The 20598-nt window shown below is 40.7% G+C and overlaps 1 protein-coding gene across 8 annotated transcripts in view; it reads right to left on the bottom strand.

Moving 5' to 3' along the window:
* The window catches only part of SOX5 (SRY-box transcription factor 5), a 643908-nt gene that overhangs the window by 325357 nt on the left and 297953 nt on the right, over positions 1–20598 (bottom strand). For 6 of the 8 annotated variants that reach the window (XM_057405225.1, XM_057405224.1, XM_057405226.1 and 3 more), the window contains one exon: positions 11903–12046. The exons of the other annotated variants lie outside the window; for them this stretch is intronic. The gene's annotated coding sequence lies outside the window, so the exon portion shown is untranslated. The remainder of the gene's footprint in view (positions 1–11902; positions 12047–20598) is intronic. 8 annotated transcript variants of the gene reach the window in all.

A 20598-nucleotide genomic window follows, 5' to 3' on the forward strand; every position in this document is an offset into this window, starting at 1 on the left:
TTTGATCGAAACTGAACTGACATTCAGAGTCTTATAAAATTCACCCTTCATTATTCACAGATCTCCAGTGTCTGTGCTTCTCTCAAAGTTGCAACTCCTCAAATCAGGTTATCGCATTAGATCATAAGAATTATTAGGGTTGGAAGGGGCCTCTGGAGATCATCCAGTCCAACCCCCTGCCAAGTCAGGGTCACCTAGAGCAGGTTACACAGGAACCCGTCCAGGAGGGTTTTGAATGTCTCCAGAGAAGGAGACTCCACAACAAACCTGGGCAGCCTTTTATTTCACACTGGCTTTCCCTTTTTTAAAATTTGAAATTTAGTGTTAATTCCCAGAATACATTACCTGAATGCACTGAAGAAGTTCAGAAACAAAAAGGATAGAGGGTATATTAGTTTATAACACTGGAACTATTACGCCAAGTTTACATTCTGGGACTTAATTTATGATTTTTGAACAATCTTTCCTGGCAACACTTCTATTTTATTCTATGACTGTTGAACCACAGCATACTAACAAAGCAGCCAATAAAATCTCTGTGCATTTTATTGAAGTCCTCTTCAAAGATCTCTAACATATGTTTCATGAAGAAATAGAGGGTGTATCTGTCAGCTTCTGTCAAGAGCTAATAGAGAACAATTTTTTTTTGCAGAACAAGGCACAGCTATTCTGTTGGTTCCATATTAACCTGGGGAACCCTGTACACCAAGGATATTTCCTCAAAATGTGTTTGTACAGGTCTTTTTCACTTTTGAAGGAGCAGAAAGGTGTTGAAGTAGAATGGAGAAACGGTCTCACAGAGTGCCCACATCATAGGGCCTGTCTTAAAGAAAGCTCTTATCTCAAGGAAATTTATTCAGTCACGAGAATCTAAACATAGCTCCCTGTTCACAGAGAAAATAATGACACACAAAGAAGTAGTCCTCTCATTTTGGCACTGGATAACTATGCATAAAAATAAATTAAGGAAAAAGTAAAAGTGATTAGCTACTGTTTCCTTTAACTCCTTTTCAATTGTCCCCAGTCAAGCCACTGGTGTGGTGTGGTCTATAAAGGGATAAAACAAATTACTATCTACAGCTCAGGTAAATACACTGGCCTCCTAATGTATTTGCTACCTAAGTTACAGAAGAAGGATTTTTGCACTCTCTTTTCCTCCCATCCTATCTCCGCTTTTGTGAGAAAAGAGATGCATTGGTGAGAGAGAGACATAGTTACTTACTAGCACCATGTTCTCCAAAAGCCAGCATGCATCAATACTTTTGCCATTTCAGGGGATCCAGTCATGGTGTGAATCTTCCATGTTTGATAATAATTGCACAAATGTTCCAGTAATTGCATTGTACCATGTAAATTCCCTCTACCAGACAGATAAGAGATTTAACCTTGTCCCGAAAGTATTGAAATCTTTTTAGATACAGCCTATATTATTAAGTTGAACAATAATAACATGCAAATAACCATTACATATATAGAAAAGAATTACTTACAGTTAGGGTGGCACAGTATTGGACCAGGTGCCCTGAACTGAATGAGACCCTGAACAACCTGAACTAATTTCTGAGTTGGTCCTCCTTTCACAGAATCACAGAATCACAGAATCCTAAGGGTTGGAAGGGACCTCAAAAGATCATCTAGTCCAACCCCCCTGCAAGAGTGGGGTAACCTAGAGTACATCACACAGAAACTTGTCCAGGTGGGCCCTGAATATCTCCAACGTAGGAGACTCCACAACCCCCCCTGGGCAACCAGTTCCAGTGCTCTGTCACTCTCACAGTAAAGAAATGTTTCCTGATGTTCACATGGAACCTCCTATGCTCCAGTTTACACCCATTGACCCTTGTCCTGTCACTGGACATCACTGAAAAAAACCTAGCTCCATCATCCTGACACTCACCCTTTACATATTTGTAAACACTGATGAGGTCACCCCTCAGTCTCCTCCAAGCTAAACTATAGAGACCCAGCTCCCTCAGCCTCTCCTCATAAGGGAGATGTTCCACTCCCTTAATCATCTTAGTTGCCCTGCGCTGGACTCTTTCAAGCAATTCCCTGTCCTTCTGGAACTGTGAGGCCCAGAACTGGACACAGTGTTCCAGATGCGGCCTCACCAAGGCACAGTAGAGGGGGAGGAGAACCTCTCTTGACCTGCTAACTACACCCTTTCTAATGCACCCTAGGATGCCACTGGCCTTCTTGGCCACAAGGGCACATTGCTGGCTCATGGTCATCCTCCTATCCACCAGGACCCCCAGGTCCCTTTCCCCTTCACTACTGTCCAGCAGGTCAACCCCAAACCTGTACTGGTACATGGGGTTGTTCTTCCCCAGATGCAAGACTCTACACTTGCCCTTGTTGAATTTCATCAAGTTTCTCCCCGCCCAACTCTCCAGCCTGTCCAGGTCTCGCTGAATGGCAACACAGCCTTCTGGCGTGTCAGCCACTCCTCCCAGTTTAGTATCCTTTGAGTAAAGGGTTGGACCAGATGCCTTTCAGAGGCTCTTTCCAACCTAAATGATGACTCTAACTGTGGTTTAAACAGGCAAACTGTCCACTTCTAGGGGCTAGTTGTGGAGTTGCTTATGTGGCAGACCGGTCGCATGTGTGTAACACATCCTATTCTCCCAGAGAAATTTCTTGTTAAGTCAAAAGAGAAGATAAAACTATCTAAAGAGAGGCTAGACCAAGAAACAGGAACTATTGTATCTTGTCCCTCTGAGTTCTTCGCATCTCCTCAAACTTCTATATGAAAAATAATTACCAATTCTTTACTACAGAATAACACAGAAATAACACAGATCTTGGCCCTTGCAATGATTATTCAGAAATTATTTTGATAAAGGTTTGCCAAGGCAGAATTTATTCAGGGGCTGCTTCAAGCTCTGCTGAATGTTTATATCAACTTTTATGCAATCTGACATTCCCAGAAAGACCTGACAGTTATGAACTGGAAATGCACAGAAACCATTACACAACACAGAAAAAAAGAGTTTCAAATGAAATGGAATTTAAGAGCTGAATTTCTTAAACTGGCTCTGATAGAGGACTGGCCTGAACAGAAGCCCTCTGAGGAACTTCCAGACTAACAGCTCAAGATGACTCTGTGTTGCTCCAAAATGCAACACCAAAATTATGATGTGAGGCTGTAGCAGTATTCCCCTCTGGGTTTTATTTTGTTGTAATTGACAGACCTGAGCAGACTTTACACCAATTAGCAATAAAGACAGACCTTCCAGGGAATCACCAGAGGCCCAAGAGTGAGGTCCTGGCACTCCTCTCTAGAAATCTGTCCCCATCCCATGCTCCAGGCTGATGGTAGGTGGGCAGCAGTCCACTGGTGCCACAGCTTGCTAGACTGCAGGCTGCAGTGCAGAGTATCTCACCTTCACCATCTCAAATACACCAGCTGGTTAGGGCATTAAGAAGTTTCAGCTGTAAACCAGGTCTATCTAGACAGGTATGTAGTATTCCAGACCTTAGCTACAGTGCTAGGACATGAGAGGCAAGAGCGTCTTTTGCAGTTCCCTTCCTAGGAATAAGAGATCTCCTCCATTTCAATAAAATTAAATGGTTCTAAGCATGTACACAGAAGTTCATTCACAGAAACAGAAGTCCTTATTATGACAACAGTGCCACAGAACTGCCAATAAATGCTCCAGCTTTTATACTGGGGCTGAAGCAGATGTTGATCTTTCACGAAACTTTAACAATTCTCCAGGAGGATTCTTCCACCTCTGTAACTTTGGAACTGTCTCTCTCGTAGCTCTTCATACCAGGACAACCCTGTAAATTTTTCCTAAAATAATCCTTTTTTGATTCTTGATTCCTGATCTGCTGAGCTCAAGTGAAACCATATAAGACAAACATCCTCTTGTTTCAACCTAGCAGTCACTTAAACTGACACTGCATTTTCCTTATTTTTCTCTTTCCTTTATAATTCTTAGCTGGAGATAATGCTTTTTGGTGACTAAATGCATGCATAGCACGTCCCAGTATGAGTGACATAACTTTGTTTTTTCACATTATGATGGTTAACAAGTAATCAGCTCCGTCCACACTGTCATTACCAACTGTTTCCACAAGATATAGGAACAGTGTAGGCCAGCAGAAGTTATTTAATGTCCCCTCTCCATGCACCTCTAAGAATAGGAAGGCTGACCCTAGACTGTCTCCAAATTATAATGTAGTTTGAAGTAACATATTTCTCTAACTTGTTATGGGGAGTCATGCTTGGTTCTCTCTAATAGTGGGTGAAGATTTTCAAGCCCCCTACAATTTTTGAGCATTCTTAATGATTCCTTCAAAATGAACAGTGCTACTAAAATACAAAAATGCTATTTAAACAGACTTATAAAATATTCCTTTTCCTTTCTTTACATATTGCTAAGAGTCTCTGCTTACTACTTCAGTCTTCAAATCTTTACCTCCAGCAGTACCAATTGTGTACTGCCCCTTCTCTTTTTTGCACATGGATAATATAACAGCCGTCTTTCCTCTCCTGCCTCATTTTAATATGTTGCAGAATTACTGAGGGCATTTTGGTCAGAGCTTCTAAAATGACAGCTAACACTGGGCTAATTATCTGTGAGATGACAACTGCTCCATCCAAACGTCTGAAAAACATCTCGGCAAGTCTCTTCAATTAACAAAGTCAAGTATGATTGATTTAACTTTCACTTGAGAGTTCTTCTCAGAAGAACTGGTTCAGGTGTACCCAACAAGGCATTTATTGAAACAGAACAGGTAAAGATTAAATGTTCTGCATTTAGACAGAGCCCTGCAACCAAGCATCTCAAACTCTTCATAAGACTCTTCATAAGACCTTAATTAATTAAGACTAAAGTTATCCTCTGTGGTAGAGAAATGCAACTTTGCCTACTTTATAGGTCAAGGTCTGAGGCAGAAATAGGCCAAATGAATTGGCCATGATCCCACTGAAAGCACGTGGCAAAACTGGAAATTCAAATTACTTCAATTCAAAGATGCCTCATGCTCTCCACACAAGAAAGCTGTCTCACCTTCATTCATTCTTTCCTCGTGAATATTTGTAATTTTTTAACATGATGACTGTCATTGCCAGTTGGAGGGAGCAATGCACTGTAACTGAAGCAGCTCTTAGAAGCTTCTTTAGAGGAAGAAAATACAAGCACAGTACTTCAGAGCAATGCAGACTAGGAGGTTTAGGGTTGTTAACCTGATACTTGTTCTGATTTTATCAGCACAGTCCAGATTTGGAAAGCTCAGATAAACTAAAAGTGGTAACTTTGATATTTTTGTGACTTTATGTCATCATCCATAACGCTACCAGATAGCAAAACATTATACATGATGACATAACACCTGGAGAAAGCACTATGCTTATCAAAAGGCTGTGGGTTCAGCCAATTCAGTTCAAGAGCTCATGAGCATTTCTGAGCTTTTAGCCAGGCTCTATCAGCTCTGGTTATTTCCTCTGTCCTTTTTCTGGCAAGCTGCTCCAAAATAAGAAGCAAATAACTTGGCTGCATTTTCTACCCCATGCAAAAGCTGTGTAAGGTATTAACAGTTTGATACAGACCAGGAAGGATACAGGTTGCTGTTGTCTGTTAAACTATGACCTTGTGAAGGTAACTGAAAAGAACTTTAAAAAACCCAATCAGACTGCCCTGCCTTCACAGACCTCTGCCTTTCGTGTAAAGGCAGCTATAAAACATGTGTCAGGGAAGCCACAACACTGCTAAAGAGAGACAGTGGAAGAAAAGTTGTCTCTTTCACTCAGAAACAACCCATCACATCTACTGTAGGCGCTCCTAGTCAGCGACTGTTTAGTCAGAAGTTTTAACCGACTCCTTAAATTCACCATCTCGGGGGCCTTGCTGCTTAATAAAGACTACGGGGTGTTGAGAAGCACAGTATATTATTTCATTAAGTGCTTTTCGGGAGAAGGGGATTTAGAAGCAAAACTGCTGGCTTTGTGTGGCAAGGTTATGACCTTTGACAACTTTGGAGCTTATCTCTTTCATCTTCCCACTCCCCCGAGACCCAGAACTTGCGGAGGGATGGAAGTGGGTAAGCCGGGGCCAGACAGAGTCTAGCATTGTTGTGGGGCTGCCTCCTCTCCCTTTCCCTCTCTCCCCTTCTCTCTCTCTCCCTCCCTCTCCCTCTCTCCCTTTTTTCCCCCTAAACAAAACAGATCTGAACTGAGCCAAGGAAACAAAAATGTATTGTTCCTCGCAGATGGAAGCGAGTGTCGCCTAGGTAACCAGATTAATCTCCTTTTTCTCTCCCTTCCTCTCTTGTAGTGCGGTAATCGGTGGGCTCTTTTCACAAAAAAGCCAGCCTCAAAGCTGGGGCTCTAACTAGGTTCCTAATTAGCTGCAATTTACAATGAAGACAACATGATGAGATAATAGAAATTTGCAAAATAATGACATACCTCAGCAAAATATTCCTCCTCCTAAGAACCATTTTTATACAAAAACAATAAAGAGGGCCCTTCTAAAGCAAAGCTGGAAAATGGTGGTGTATTATGTGACACAGAACATTATTGTTCGCCTCTTGTTCCCCCAATCAACAGCTTATTGTTTGGCATCTTAAATAAAAATGACTCAAATACAGGCCACATAATGATCTCCATTGCGCTAATACACTGTATATACAGAGTAGTCAAAAACGTACCCAAGCCAAGGCCAGTGGGGCTGATAAAGTACCGGGGCTCAGAAAGGTAATTTACAATACAATGCACTAACTATTATTACTGGTCTTAATCACACATATCTTTCTGATTTCTGTCAGGATGCGCTCTGACATCAAAAAAGGACACCCGAACAGGGGGCAGCTAGTTAATGAAATATGATGGATTGCATTTGTTTTCATGTGGTGGTTAGCTCAAACGAAGCAGCCTCCAGACTGTTAGCCAACAGTCGTCTCTTGTGCAACATCAAAGGCTCCCATTGACGGGGGGGAGAGGGAGGGTGCGGGAAGGGGGATCACAGGGAGACAGCACAGAGGGAGGAGCACTGAGCAACTCAAAGGACCATTAATCGTAATCTCTACCTTATGTCCAAAAGGGGAGAGGAGAGAAATATAACAGACCAGGGCCAACATGCCACTGATTTCAAGGAGGAGCGTCAGCACCTCCATGCGCGGTGGAGGAGTGGCACTGCCACTGCTGAAATTGGGCATTTAGCAGCACAAGGATGACTTGTCATTGCAGACATGAGGAGCACATCCCTGCTGGAGTGGAGAGCAGAGGAAAGTTCAGGGCAGTTTTGATCTCAACAGAAATATTTCATAAATAGCAACAGATTGTTTAAAACTGTCAGGAATAACAGCAGCAGCAACAACAGTTATTCCTTATTTATTTGTGGACTCATCACTGTTGACTGCTGCAGCTGCAAATGTTCAACAACTACTGATCAGTGGTTCATCCCTTAAATAAGTGCAACTACAGCCACTTTGGGCAAGGCCAGGAAAGCATTATCATGAACCCTGACCTGGTCTTTTGGTTGCTGAGTATGGCAAGAAGCCTAACTTCCTTTGCAGAGTAATTGAAAGGAATCAGAAATGTTATGTTATACAGAGAGCAAGCCAACTGCTTAAAACTACTGACAGGGTACCTGGCTCTAGCTGTACAACAAGGTCCAGCAAGATAGCTTACATCGAGAGTTAACCAGCCAAAGAAGCATTATAATACTGCTGCCATCTGTTTATACAGCTTCTTTCAGCTTTAAGGATCTCAAGGCACTTAAATGGCATTCTAAGTTTGCTGAAGAGAGCTACTGAATACATTAATGATGAACATTACGCTATACAAAAATAAGGAAAAAAAGCAGATTTTAGAAGTACTCCAAACATACCCATTCTAATGACCACTGCCATGAGATTTTTAAACAGGAGACAGAGCAGACTGGATTTTGGGTTTTAAGATGTTATTCAATACACTCACACAAGAAACACATGGGGGTGCCAATCCATCCTGAGACCCTTTGGAAGTATAATGTGATACCTTTAAATCAATGACAGTAAACCTTCAGACAATAATTAAAAATAAAAAGCATACATATTTAAGACACAGAATGGCACTGAAAATAGGTTTTAATTCTGGAACTGCGTCTGCTATAAACAAACATACCCCATCCTGCAGAGATTTCTAGGAAAAAGAGAACAAGGTGAACAAATGTGCAGGATTCAGTCTTTAAACAGAAATCACCAACAGTGAGTGATTGGTGGTCGTATTCCGATGTGCTTACTCATACTTAATACTACTCTTTCCATGCAAAGTTTGATTTAATAGGAGTATTTGCAGAGTAAGGTGTTATCCAGTGTAAGAGCATCAAAACTGGTTCTGCAAAACAAAATTATGTTTAAGGTACTTGAACTGCCAGTAAGGCAGGCCTACTCCAACAAATGCTGGGCATCTTCTTATCCCAGCACGGGAGCTGGCAATCTATCAGAAGTATCCTGACAAACAGGATCAGGCAGCACCTAAGAAAAGAGCAGGGAAGTCAAGAAAATGGCTTTGAACCTGTGAACCCAATTCAGTGTAAATCCTGTGTTGACATGACTGATCATGGAAAGAAATGGAGTCACTGGTGCTTCTTTGCATCAACTGAAGGCCGGACCTGAAGATTTGTGTGTTAGTTTGTTTTTGTTTCCAGATACTATATACATTTCTGTGGAAGGCTGTATGCATTGCTCGTTCTTTTCAGTCCATATCTAAAGTCTAAAAGCATCTAAAAAGCAGACTCTGTTCACAATTTAGATTTCTAAACATAGAAATAAACATTTACCTGAAGCATTTTTCTCCTTCAGAGTTTTCTCCTTTGGACCCTATTTTCGCTTAATCTATCTAGAGGTTTTGTCTTTGCATTCTTAAATAATCCTGCATGGAACAGCCACCTCACACTGGGAATTCAGAAAAGCAGGAACAGCCTTGCTGCCCTGTATATCCTACACTAGAGTCAGAACTGCAGCTTGGTATCTGTACAGCCTGGTACGATTAACACCATTTTACACAGAAACATTAACGCTTCCAAGCAAGTGCTTTCCCTATCCATCCAGCTCCTTGGATAGATAAAATAACTCAGGAAAAGTTAGTTCCCACAATTACAGAGCTTTATCTGATATTGCAGACACACAGCACAAATTGAATTCAGTGGGATTTCTGTATATTCAGCAGGTTTGGAACCATAAATATTAACCTTTCTCCTCAACAATAATATCCAATGTACTGCACTGTAGGAGACCAAAATACTGGGCCTGATCCTGCAATATGAATCCTGGGTTGTTCATTTTTGGTTGTTTTTTGTTTTTTTTTTTCTTTCCAGGCTAATGGAACTATTTGGGCATATAAATGTTGAAAGATTGGGTGCTCAGTGCATTTTCCGTTCCAGCATCCTGCTTGGCCCGCTCTGAGTTATCCAGCACGAATCTAACTGAGATCATCTACACTGTTCCCCTGTAATAGCACCTGTGCCTTTGTGGCCCCTAACTGCTCTGATAATACAAACTTACAAACAGCTTTTGAAACATGACTCAAACATCCTTCAGCATGAGCAAAATCTGGTAAGTGACACAACTGGCTTGCCTTTATTTTATTATCATTATTACTAGTACCAGGCTTTGGAGAGCTTTATGTCTTTCAACACATTTCTTTGGCATCTCTGATAGCTTTCAATCTTCCTGCATTTTCTACCTTTGATGCACTAGCAAACAGCAAGAAAAACTACATAAACAAGTATGTTCACACAGGATACAAGAAAATCCATGCAGCTAGCATAAGTTTAATGTTCTTCAAGTCTTTTCCCCCTTCCTCTATCCTTGTCCCTGCCCCCCAGGGGAGGTGGGAGGAATGGTTTAAATCAATAACCAAAGGCTTCAATTTTACAAACCCTTGAGCCATTAGAGCTCTGAGTCCTCGGTGCACCCTTCACAACCTCCCCCACCCCTGCGCGCACACTTACACACACGCACATAACACATATATAAAAGAAATACTCCCAGCCTGGCATTAACAATGTTCATTCAGTGCTCTTTACTTAAAGGAAGAAAACAATTAAGTGAAACCTTGAAGTAATCTCATTCTGCCTATTTAGCCTCTTCATCCCTCAATGTGCGGTTAGTAAGTGTTGCAATCAGGGGCTAAGGCCTGCTATCATTCGGCCTTAATTAAAAAAGACACAAGCAGTGGAGCTGTGAATTAGAAATGTAACAACGCACTACCCCTGATTAATTCGAGGCTCATGTTGGATTAATAACTCCAAACAAAGAACAAAAGGAAATTGTTATGCGAATTGCAGTCCTCCCAGGCCAGACAAAGGTCAAATCACAGGATTTCAATTTCATCCGGAGTCGCTTAATCAACTCCCTCGGAAGGAAGACCATATGCAGTCCTGAAAGCTACCCATTGTAGTCGTGTTGTCACTGGACCTGAGAGACAGCACAGAGATAATCCCAACTATTCTCAATCTTTTCTCCTTCTTGGCTGTTTCTTTTCTCATTTGCTTTTCTTTCTCAGTTTCTTTTTTCTTTTCCCTTAAAAAAAAAAAAAAATAAAATGACAAAACCCCTTCATTAGGGCTAATAATTAAGGAATAAGGACACTATTCTGCCAGAAAGCGGCTTTTGTGGCTGCTGCCCTGTGGAAGCACCCTGGCTTTCGCTGCCCATGCAGCTGCAAAGACAGCTCCTTATTTTAAGAGGGGGTCTTCTCTGACAACAGAAGCCACATACTGCTGTGCTTTGGCATCATGCAGTCACTTAAAAGAAACAGCACCGGTGGGGTGGGAGGTGGGTAGAATAGGATGCTTTGCACATATTCAGTGCACTGACTACATCATAATACAGAGGTCCTGTGGGTATGTTAGCTGAGGAAGAAGAATATTACTGCCCTGAAGACCTATCTCTGGCTGAAATTAAGCCACAGAGAATAGAATTGCATTTTTTTCTTGCTGTTCACCCCCAATGAAATGATGATGGAGTAAAGCAGCCCTCAGTTTTCATGATCTAAAATACATTGTTCCTCCAGCAAGCAGAATCGGATCATGTCTCCTGCTCCCACTGAACATGACTTCTCAAGTAACTCGCATGGCAGGGCATTTTACACAGTCCATCCTACATAAAGAAAAATAGGAAGTCCCATGTCTGCCTAGAAACCGGGCACCTCATGCCCGAAAACAAGTATAAAAGTCTACAGCAACTGAAAAGAAGCTAGGAAGAAGCTTCAGGGTGGGGACCTGCAACACAAAGTTCATTCTCGCCTTCACTGACTTCTTGAGAGGCTCTGTCCATCAGCCCGTTAAAGACAGTTTGCCACATACCTGGCTGCAGCTGCACCAGCCTGGATGGTGCAGGTAGTCCCTCTGTCAGCCAGATCCCTACTGTGATCCACAACATTTCAACAGGCATGTTGGAATTTTTCAGGGTTGTGTGGTTTTGGTTTTTGTTTGGTTGGTTGGGGTCTTTTTGGTGTTTTTTTGTGGTTGGTTGTTTAATAGGTATTCTGTAACAGCAGTACAGTTCAGGAACAAATTTACTTTCTTCAGGAATCAGTTCCAATAAAGTACCAACAGCCAGCAGCACTTCACGCCTTGATGTAGACCTTTTGCTTAACTCAAACAAATTTCTCCTGAATAATACGAAATGAGATACAGAGATTTAATTATCAGTCCCCTTTTAGTCTCAAATTCTGGCCCCAAACATATTCTGTATATGCATTAATTACTGTATTATTGCTGACAAATGCTCCATGGCTCTCTAACATAATTTTGCCAAAGGAGATACCTTAAAGCCTGATAAAACTACCAAAACCCTGGTACTGATACCTGGTACTGCATCAAAACATCAAGGCACCTATGAATAAAGGTTAGGAGTCACATATTAAAACACCTTGAGAAATGCAGATTCTGTAGAAACCTCTTACCTGTGTTAGGTGCTGGAATAAAACTGCAGGTCACTCGGTGAACTCAAAAGAAGATCCTGCGATCATCTCCACTCAATTCTGTCACAAACTACACTTGGTCCTCTTGCCAAGGGGCTGCTTACACACCTGCTGTCTCTGAATTAGCTGTTGAAGGGGAATAAGTGGTTTGTGAATTGCCCTGTTCTGAAGCCCTTTCCCACTCAGAAATATATGCCAGCTCTAAATACTAACCCAGTAAATGACTATTCAACTTCTCTGATGCTTTCCTTTTAAGTGTCTGTTCACTTTTGCTTTACATATTGATTTCTTAGCATGCAACCAAAAATTAAGATGAAGTACCTACTGTGCCATGGAAAAGGAGAGTCACATACTCAGAAACTCTTTTGCCTGTGTTACACCAAGTCATTAAACCCAAATTATATGGAATGCAAATTCTGTTATAAGTAAATCTTTCAAATATTCCACCAGCTCCAAAATATAAGCATAATTTTTGAAATCTGTTACTATTAGAAGCTCAGCAACAAATGTTTTTATGTGCATTACAGTTATTGTAGCTAATTTCACTCTTCAGTGCACAAGTAAGACCTAAGCTTTAAATCAACAGCTCCAAAACTTTATCCCACTTACTAGTGTGTAAAAGAAGGCAACCTATGTGCACATCCAGTAAGAAGAAATGAGAGGACAAGTTTCAAGTTTGTCCTTCCCTGTTATTCCTACTACAAGTGCTGTGGAACAGTTCTTCATCTCCTTGTCCCATGACCCTCTTGGATAAATCCTTCTTTATAATAAATTCTTAACCCAAAGTTATTATTATCCTGTGATATGAAACAATAATTCATGTATGTATATATAAACGAGGGTAGCCTTTGAATACAGTCAAAGACAGTCCTTGACTCCATTTTAAAAATCTTCACTGGCGAACAATCTTGAGCACCTTTTTGGAAAACAACGATCTGGTGCTGGCATTCATTCATGTTATTTCTTTAAGGCAAGTAAACAGCTTAGTTCCATAAAATCCAAATAGACTCCCCTCAGGCTGCACCAGCATACTGAAATACTGGTTTACATGAAGCTTCAACTTCTTGCATCAGCTGAACACGGAAGAATTTCAACTTTCATGTTTAAAGCTAGTTAAGGTTGTGTCCTTCAGTCTAACATAGGAAAGACTGGCCATATATTTCCAATGTATTCTAATTACTACTGAACAAATAAGAGACTTTCTCCGACAGTTAGCATGGGCCTAATTTCATAGCCCTGGTCCTCAAGCCCATGAGATGTTGTTATTCAGCATAGGACATGCGCCTCTTGCGGACTGGAGAATGGTGTGCAAATGAATGCAAGGCACTGATGTGTCAAGCAAAAATAGTTGCTGTTAGAATACATATGCAACATATAATACAACATCCACTGCTACTGTAATACAAAAAAACCCACACCCAAGACAGCTCTATTCTGCTTTCTGCAGAAGAAGGCAGAGACAGATAGGTATTGGGGTACCTGCTCCACTCCCACCCCAAATGCCAGCACAGACCAGGTTACCAGCAGCTCCTGTACTTTACATCAGGTGAAAACCAGCTGCAAATCTGCTGAGGATGGTGGGGAGAAGAACTTATTCAAGCGGCTGCAGACCTAATCAGCCCCTAACACCAAGTCTGGCACATGCATGCTGTGTCTTGAAATCAAATTTTGACCATTTTATAGTTCCTGCTATAAAGAAAATCAGCTTCCAAGCAGCTAACTCTTGGCTGGGGACAGACATAGCCTAAAACCTTCCCCATACCACTTCCAGCACAACTGCCACTTCCTCCTCCGATGCAGCTATGCTGAGGCAGGTGGGAAGACAAGGCAAGCCCCAGCTAAGTTACATGTGGGATCTACCAGACTGCCCTATATTTCCATGCAATCACTCAAAATCAAAGGCGTCTAAGAGCCCATCACATTCTCCTTGCTTCTCTCAGCTACCGCTAAAGACTGAAGAGGCCTATGAAATTTTATAAATCCCAAAGAATCAACAGCAGGCAAGCATTTAAAGCTGTTCTGAACTCGACTTGCTCTCTTCAGGAACAATCTCCAAGCTGTGTACCTGTTTCTTTAAGTAAATAAACCAACACATTTCTCTGATTTTACTTGACATTTTTCCAAATCCTCTCCCTTCACTTAGAAGCTGCTTCTTTCTCTTCCCTTCCACTCAAAGAAGCTGCCGGTGAGAGATATTCCTCCTCTGCAGGCCCTACCAAGTGCACAATAGCTTTCATGTATCTCTACCTCACTGACCCTTCATCTCTTTTCAAATCACAGATAAGAAACAACATTTTCTTATCTTGCTAAGAACTGGGAACACTTTCCACTTCTATTACAATATCACCCATCCCTATAGAGCAGTCTAATAGTCTGCATGAGAAACAAAGAAAGACATAAATATGGCAGTTTTCTGCCAGATTCCAAGCAACAACTAGGACTACAGGTGTTTTAGTAGCTAGTACTCCAAACTGTACTGTAAGCAAGCAGCTGTGTCGAAAGATTAAATATGATGGCATGTGCAGAGAAAACCAGTTATGTCAAGCCCATTTGCCTCTCTCTGAAAAACCCAACCCAACCAACCAAAGATAACGTAGGTTCTTCCATTCACCTTACCAAGATGCCACTTTAGTTAGAAAGAGAAAATCAGAACAGAGCAAATTAGGTTTTACTTCTGGATAATTTTTCCAAAGAACCCCAGCACCTTTGCTTAAGCTCAACTTAAAGAATTGCACGCACCATTTGTGAGAGCTGCTGGGCAGCTGCTGCGCTCCCTCTTAGCGGTGGCTGCTCCTGAGTACTGGCTGGCATTAAGCAGGGCAGGATACACAAGAATTTTAATATACATAATTGGTCCCACTGATATCAATAGGAAATAGTATTGTAAAAAAAATGGTGCAGAACATTTACCTTTCTGCAATAAAATCAAACAACATATATACCCAGTCTAAGTACATAGAAGTTACATTCCAAGAAGCCCAAACAATTACTGCCAACATATCCACATGGATTACATGTACTTATTTTGCAGAAAAAATGGAGTAATGTCTTGTATATTTGGTAACATGACCATTGTCTGATTTGTAATTTTTTTTCCTTAATGGAAGAAACAAGCTGAGTGAGAAAATTTTGGGGGAAAAGTTTTTCCTACTTAGAAAAAAAACCAAAGTACAACAAAAAATAAGATTATCACAAAAATATCTCCATTTTGACAAAATTCCCATGACAGCTCCGACAGATAGAAGTCCCAGCAGCTAGAGAGGCTGGAATAAGGCAGAACCTGTTTCTACCATACTACCATTACTACTGTAGCTCCTGGACTGTTCTGGCTTCTTAGGAAATTCACATTTTCCTTGAAAGATACAGTTTTCATTTCTAGACATAAAAATGTTTTATTAAACAATTTTTTGGGGGGGCTTATTCTTTTTTTTTTTTTTCATTTTAGGCAAGTTTTACTGGTAACTACAGAGACTGACAATTACTGTGACAAAACCAGACAGAAAGAAAAGGTTTTCTTTTAAGGTCATTAAAAGCAACATCCTTGTAAAAGAATCTATAATACTCTCACAAGGTGATTTTGAATCTTACCTAATTTGTTGTTACCATGATGAGAAATTACACAAAGGAGCAAGGCCAAGAGTCTACCAATGTTACTTAATAAGAAAGAGCAGGGAAAGAGGTTCCAGAAGTTCTTGACAGAACTGGATCCCATGGAGCCTTATTTCACCTTTGCTTTTTTTTTTTTTTTTTTTTTTTTGTGAAATCTCTCTCCTTTGCTTTGATGTCTTTGATTGAAAGTCATTGTGTAAGTGACTCTCATTTGCGCAGCTCAGAAACATGAGCGCAAACAAAACCCAAAACATACAATTTGGTATATTTGCTTGCTGACTAAACACTTTTTCTTCTATCTTTCTTTGCTTGGAGGGTAAATTGTTAGTTTCGAAGCTTCAGTAAGTTGGGTAGCAGGCTATTGGTACAGTGTGATAATTAAGGGATCTTAGTTCTTAAACAATGCTGATAAAACAGAAATCCCTCTCCCTTTTTTCTGGATTACCTTTAGAACTGAAATCAGAGAGCACTAAATGAATAATAATTTGCACCTTCTGTGAATGATAGAAGATTGAATCAAATTTTAACTAGACTCTATTTGTAAATCCCTCAGGATGACATAATTACTATTCAACACATACATTAATTAGCTGTACACATCTATTTCATAGTATTTAACAGGTTTAAACAGCTTTTATTGTCTGTTGAATGGATATTCTATTTTTATCAAAATTAAAATAATCCTGAATTTCCTAATCTGGAAGAAATTTGCTCACAGAAGTCAAGAAATTACCTAGAAATTACCGTCTCTATAGTTCAAGTAGTTATCTTCTTTTTAGCATTTTTTATTTTGTTTCAAATTCATTGATGTTCAAAGAATTGATAATGCACTGATGTGAATTATTCCTGCTTCTGCTTCTTTCCTTTTGATGAAAAATGATCATAATTGCACTGAACGGTGGAAAAAAAAAATCTACTCAAACTTTAAGATCATCAAGTCCAACTGTTAACCCATCACTGGCAAGTCCACTACTAAACCATGTCCTTAAGTGCCACATCTGCACATCTTTTAAATACCTACAGGGATTTTACCCTTGGTGGGGGGGGGCTTATTTATGAGAAGATGTTTCATGCTTTACAAGCACCTCCTTTTAACCTAAGTTTCCACCTAGCCTTGCTCCGGTCTCAGCTGTAGAAATATTCCCAGCACGAGAAGGTCACTAGATCCCAAACCTTTCTGGAAACCTCACAGGTTAGAGACACGACCTGCAAGTCCACTGTAAGCATCTGAAACTTATTGGAAGTCAGCACAGGCTGGGAGCAACAGGCTGCTCTGCTTCCATCATGCAATCCTGCAAACAAAACCAGGCTGCAATCTCCTACACCAGCATCCTGAGCAGCCTGCAGGTGCCTCCTGGACAGCATGCCACAGTAACCTCATTTTGAGGTGACAAAAAGATGAATCTCATGTTGATGCACTGCATATCTATCTACAAGTCATTACCCTGGAAAAGAGAAAAGCTATTTGTACTCTCCCCAGTAAACTTGCTCTTCTTGATTTTCCTAACATTACAATGAAACTTTCCGGCCTGTCATGTTGGTCACTTGCTTTGTATTGGAAAAACTGCAATTCATGGGGAGAAAAGTGCTGCCATATGCAATTACTGCATAGCATTGGAATAATGCTGGAAACTTTCTAATTGTACACAATACTGTTGACACGCATATAATAAACCCCCCCAAACATATGGATTACTAATATACCATACTGGAAAGAGAAGTAGTTTGAGCTCAGCTGGCTACCCAGGAAAAACTACAGGAGACCAAAGAAGGATTTACAATTCTTTTCCACTTAAATGACATCATCTGTGAGGAAACATGCATTTTGACGGAGTATATTACAGAAGAACAGTGTGAGGGTAAAAAAAAGCATGACAGGAGATCCAGGCAGCAAAACCATGCAATTTTGAGCATCATAAAAAGGATGGTAATACCAGCTCACATGGATCGCATTCGGTCCTTAACTGAATCCTACTGTCTTATAATATTTATTCTACATTATTTATTATTTGCAGTGTACATTATTTGCATTGCAGTATCCCCAGCAAGGCCTCCAGGAAATCCCCATAGGAGTATTTTCCCGTTTGGTTGATTAGTTTTGCATCTGCATAAAAATATCTGTCTTGTTGCCTGAAACCTTGACTTCAGTGAGCAAATACACAAAGAGCAGGAAATAAAACTGATCATTCTGCTTTCCAAGTGAATAAAATGTTTAAATAATTAAATTATAATAATGACAAAGTTAATAATATGAAGAATGTCTTAAAATTACCTTCAGCATATCAATTTTCTCAAAGCACTTCTGCTAAGTTCTGTTGAAGCCCCAAGTAACTAACAAGCTGTTGAGTGTGTACAAGCACCTGAGCCCTCAATGGGCTCATTTCAAATTTTACTTTGTGGAATATATGACAATAAAAATCAACTAAGATAATAGCTGTTGTGCAAGGCTGTGATTTCACCATGAAGGCAGTGGTACTTACATGTGAAATTCATTTTGTGGGTAACACTTAGAAAAAAGAATAAATGCATATGCATCTTCAGAAGAAAACTTGACAGAAGCATCGTTTGCAGTGTTGGCTTTTCTAAACGTGAATTACTGTAAGCAGAGATATTGTCTCTACATAATGCTTGTTGGCACAATCACAGTTCATTCTTGTGTAAATAATTTGGGAAAGCATTATACAATTTGCAAATGTGGCACTTAATTTTATTAAAGAAAACTGATGGTATAGCAGCTACAGCAAAATTGGGATGGTAAATAGGTTAATTTTCATCAAACTTTTCCTTGGGCCTTTCTGACAGTTAATAAAGATACTTTATGGAAGCCATACACTCAGTGACTGCCTAGTTATGCTGATCCAACCAATTTCAACAGGGTCAAAGGAGACTCTACAATCCTGCAGTAGGAAAGACAGATACAACTAAGTCAGTTAAGTGATTAGGCTTTATTATTTCCTTTGAGGGAATCTGAAAGAGGAATTCCTGGACTTTGATTAATTTGGACCTGGAATAACAAGATCATTGGATGGAGAAGTCAGTCAAACATGGAAGAAAGAATGGGATAGATTAATTCTTACAAGCCATTTGCTTTGGTGAGCTTGAGCTGACAGGCATTACCCTATTCTCAATAAATTAAAAAAGCTCCCAGTGGGTGTTGCCATGCAGTAGGAAAAAGCGGCATATTTGGGGTCTGGTAAGCTGAATGTATCTGGAAAAAAGTGTGGTCCTAAGTCTCAAAATATAGCAGATCTGTGCCCTGATTAGCTTACATTCATCCAAACCTCCTCCTGTGCCCTCTGCTTAGATTAGGTTATGCACACAACCTATTTTCTATTTATGCAACATCTGCTCTGCTTTGAGATTGTGAACAAGAACATTTCCAGGCTCCAAAGCAGGATGAGATTACAGACTGGTGAACTGAGCTAGATAAAACAAGGCTGGAGCCTCAAAGGTTTAGGTTCAACTCAGATTATTTAAGATTCAAAAAGTGTCTCCATTTTGCTTTAACGCAAGTGATTTTCTCATTTATACCTCCTTGCAGACTTGAGAAGGAAAGGAAACAGAGTCCTTAATTAGTAGAAGTTCATCTAGTGCTGTTCTCTCACATGTCCAGTGCCAAATCTTGTGGATAACATGTAGTGCCATAATTAAGCCTTCAGCCCTGATTATTCAGAGCTCAGAGAGTCATCTAGACCCTGTCATCCAGACATTGTGATGTTCTACCATTGGAATAAAGAGAATGGGAAGAAAGGGGATTTTCAAGCACAGATGATACTGGTATGAAAAAAGTCCACCTTATGGGAACATTTCAGGGACTAAGAAGGGAAAGAAGCTGCAGTACTGCTGAAGCAGGGGGAGGCAGCAGGGACACCCTGAACAGGATCCCCCTGCAGATGACTAGCTCAAAAGAAGAGGAAGGGGGACTCTTTTTTCCTAAGGAGCAACTAGTGATGTTTGTGGTAACATCTACAGTAAAGTTAACAATGGTTCCTGTAAAAATCATACATGTGGGCAGCAAGACCACAATTTGGTCTGCAGCAGCTACAGAAACTATACATGGAAGATCTATTTAATTTTTTTAATAGCAACAGGCAGAAGGTTAAACATCTGACCAAGATGACCATCTCGGGGCTGTTGGACAGGACAACAGAGCTCTTCCTACCTTCCTGCTGGACTTGGCATCACTGATCTAACTCACATTCACTGGCGAAGCACATGAGAACTAAGGAGATGCTGCTGCTATTGAACTGATAGTTCAATAGCCCCACTGATACTCTGGGAGCCCACAGGCTCACAGCCCCTGCCTCCCCCACTCCCAAGCTCAAATTCACAAGCCATCCAGAAATAGCGGTTTACCAGTTTGATTATCCTAAAACATTCAGCTGCGTTCAGTGGAATAATAGTTCACTGATAGCCTTAAAAATAAATAAATAAATTACTCCCTCTTTACTTGGCCATGATTGAGGGTTTTTCCCCCCCCTTGGAGGAGGCTGCAAGACAAGGAATGCCATTCAGCTAATAGGGACTAGCTGCATCATAAAGCAGCCAGGATTTCTCCCTCTCCCCATTTTTCACCTCCCCAACACAATAGACCTGAAAACAAAAGACAGATTATTAGGTTTAAGTATGTAGCCCATTCTCCACATACCCTTCCCCCCTCCTCCCACCCCTTCTTCGGCACATCTGGTAACCATGTGTGGCAAGTGCTAATGAAGACTTTCCTGAGTGAGCTACAATTAGTTCCGACTGCTGTTCGCCTCTCTCGGCTGTACCGAGGACAAAAACCCAACCCAACACAAAACAAAATCTTCCCTTCACTGTTCCCGAAAACTCCCACTGCCCCTGGGATTCCCCCTCCTCATCATGCTGCTGAAGTTAAAACAAAAAAAAAGTGTAAGCAAATACTTTAAGGCTCTCTTCCGCCTCACTTTTTTTTCCTTTTTTTAAATCAGCATTTTATTCATTTTGATTGAACACGACAGGCAGGCAACAGTGTTTCTATGATCCTGTCTACAATAGAGAATTGTTAAACAGATGTCCATCTCTCCCCCCCCCCCCCCCCCCAGCCT

The sequence above is a fragment of the Pezoporus wallicus genome, unplaced genomic scaffold (assembly GCF_028554395.1).
Source record: "Pezoporus wallicus isolate ANWC-B61680 ecotype Strahan unplaced genomic scaffold, APGP_CSIRO_Pwel_v1 contig_6789, whole genome shotgun sequence".
NCBI lineage: Eukaryota > Metazoa > Chordata > Aves > Psittaciformes > Psittacidae > Pezoporus > Pezoporus wallicus.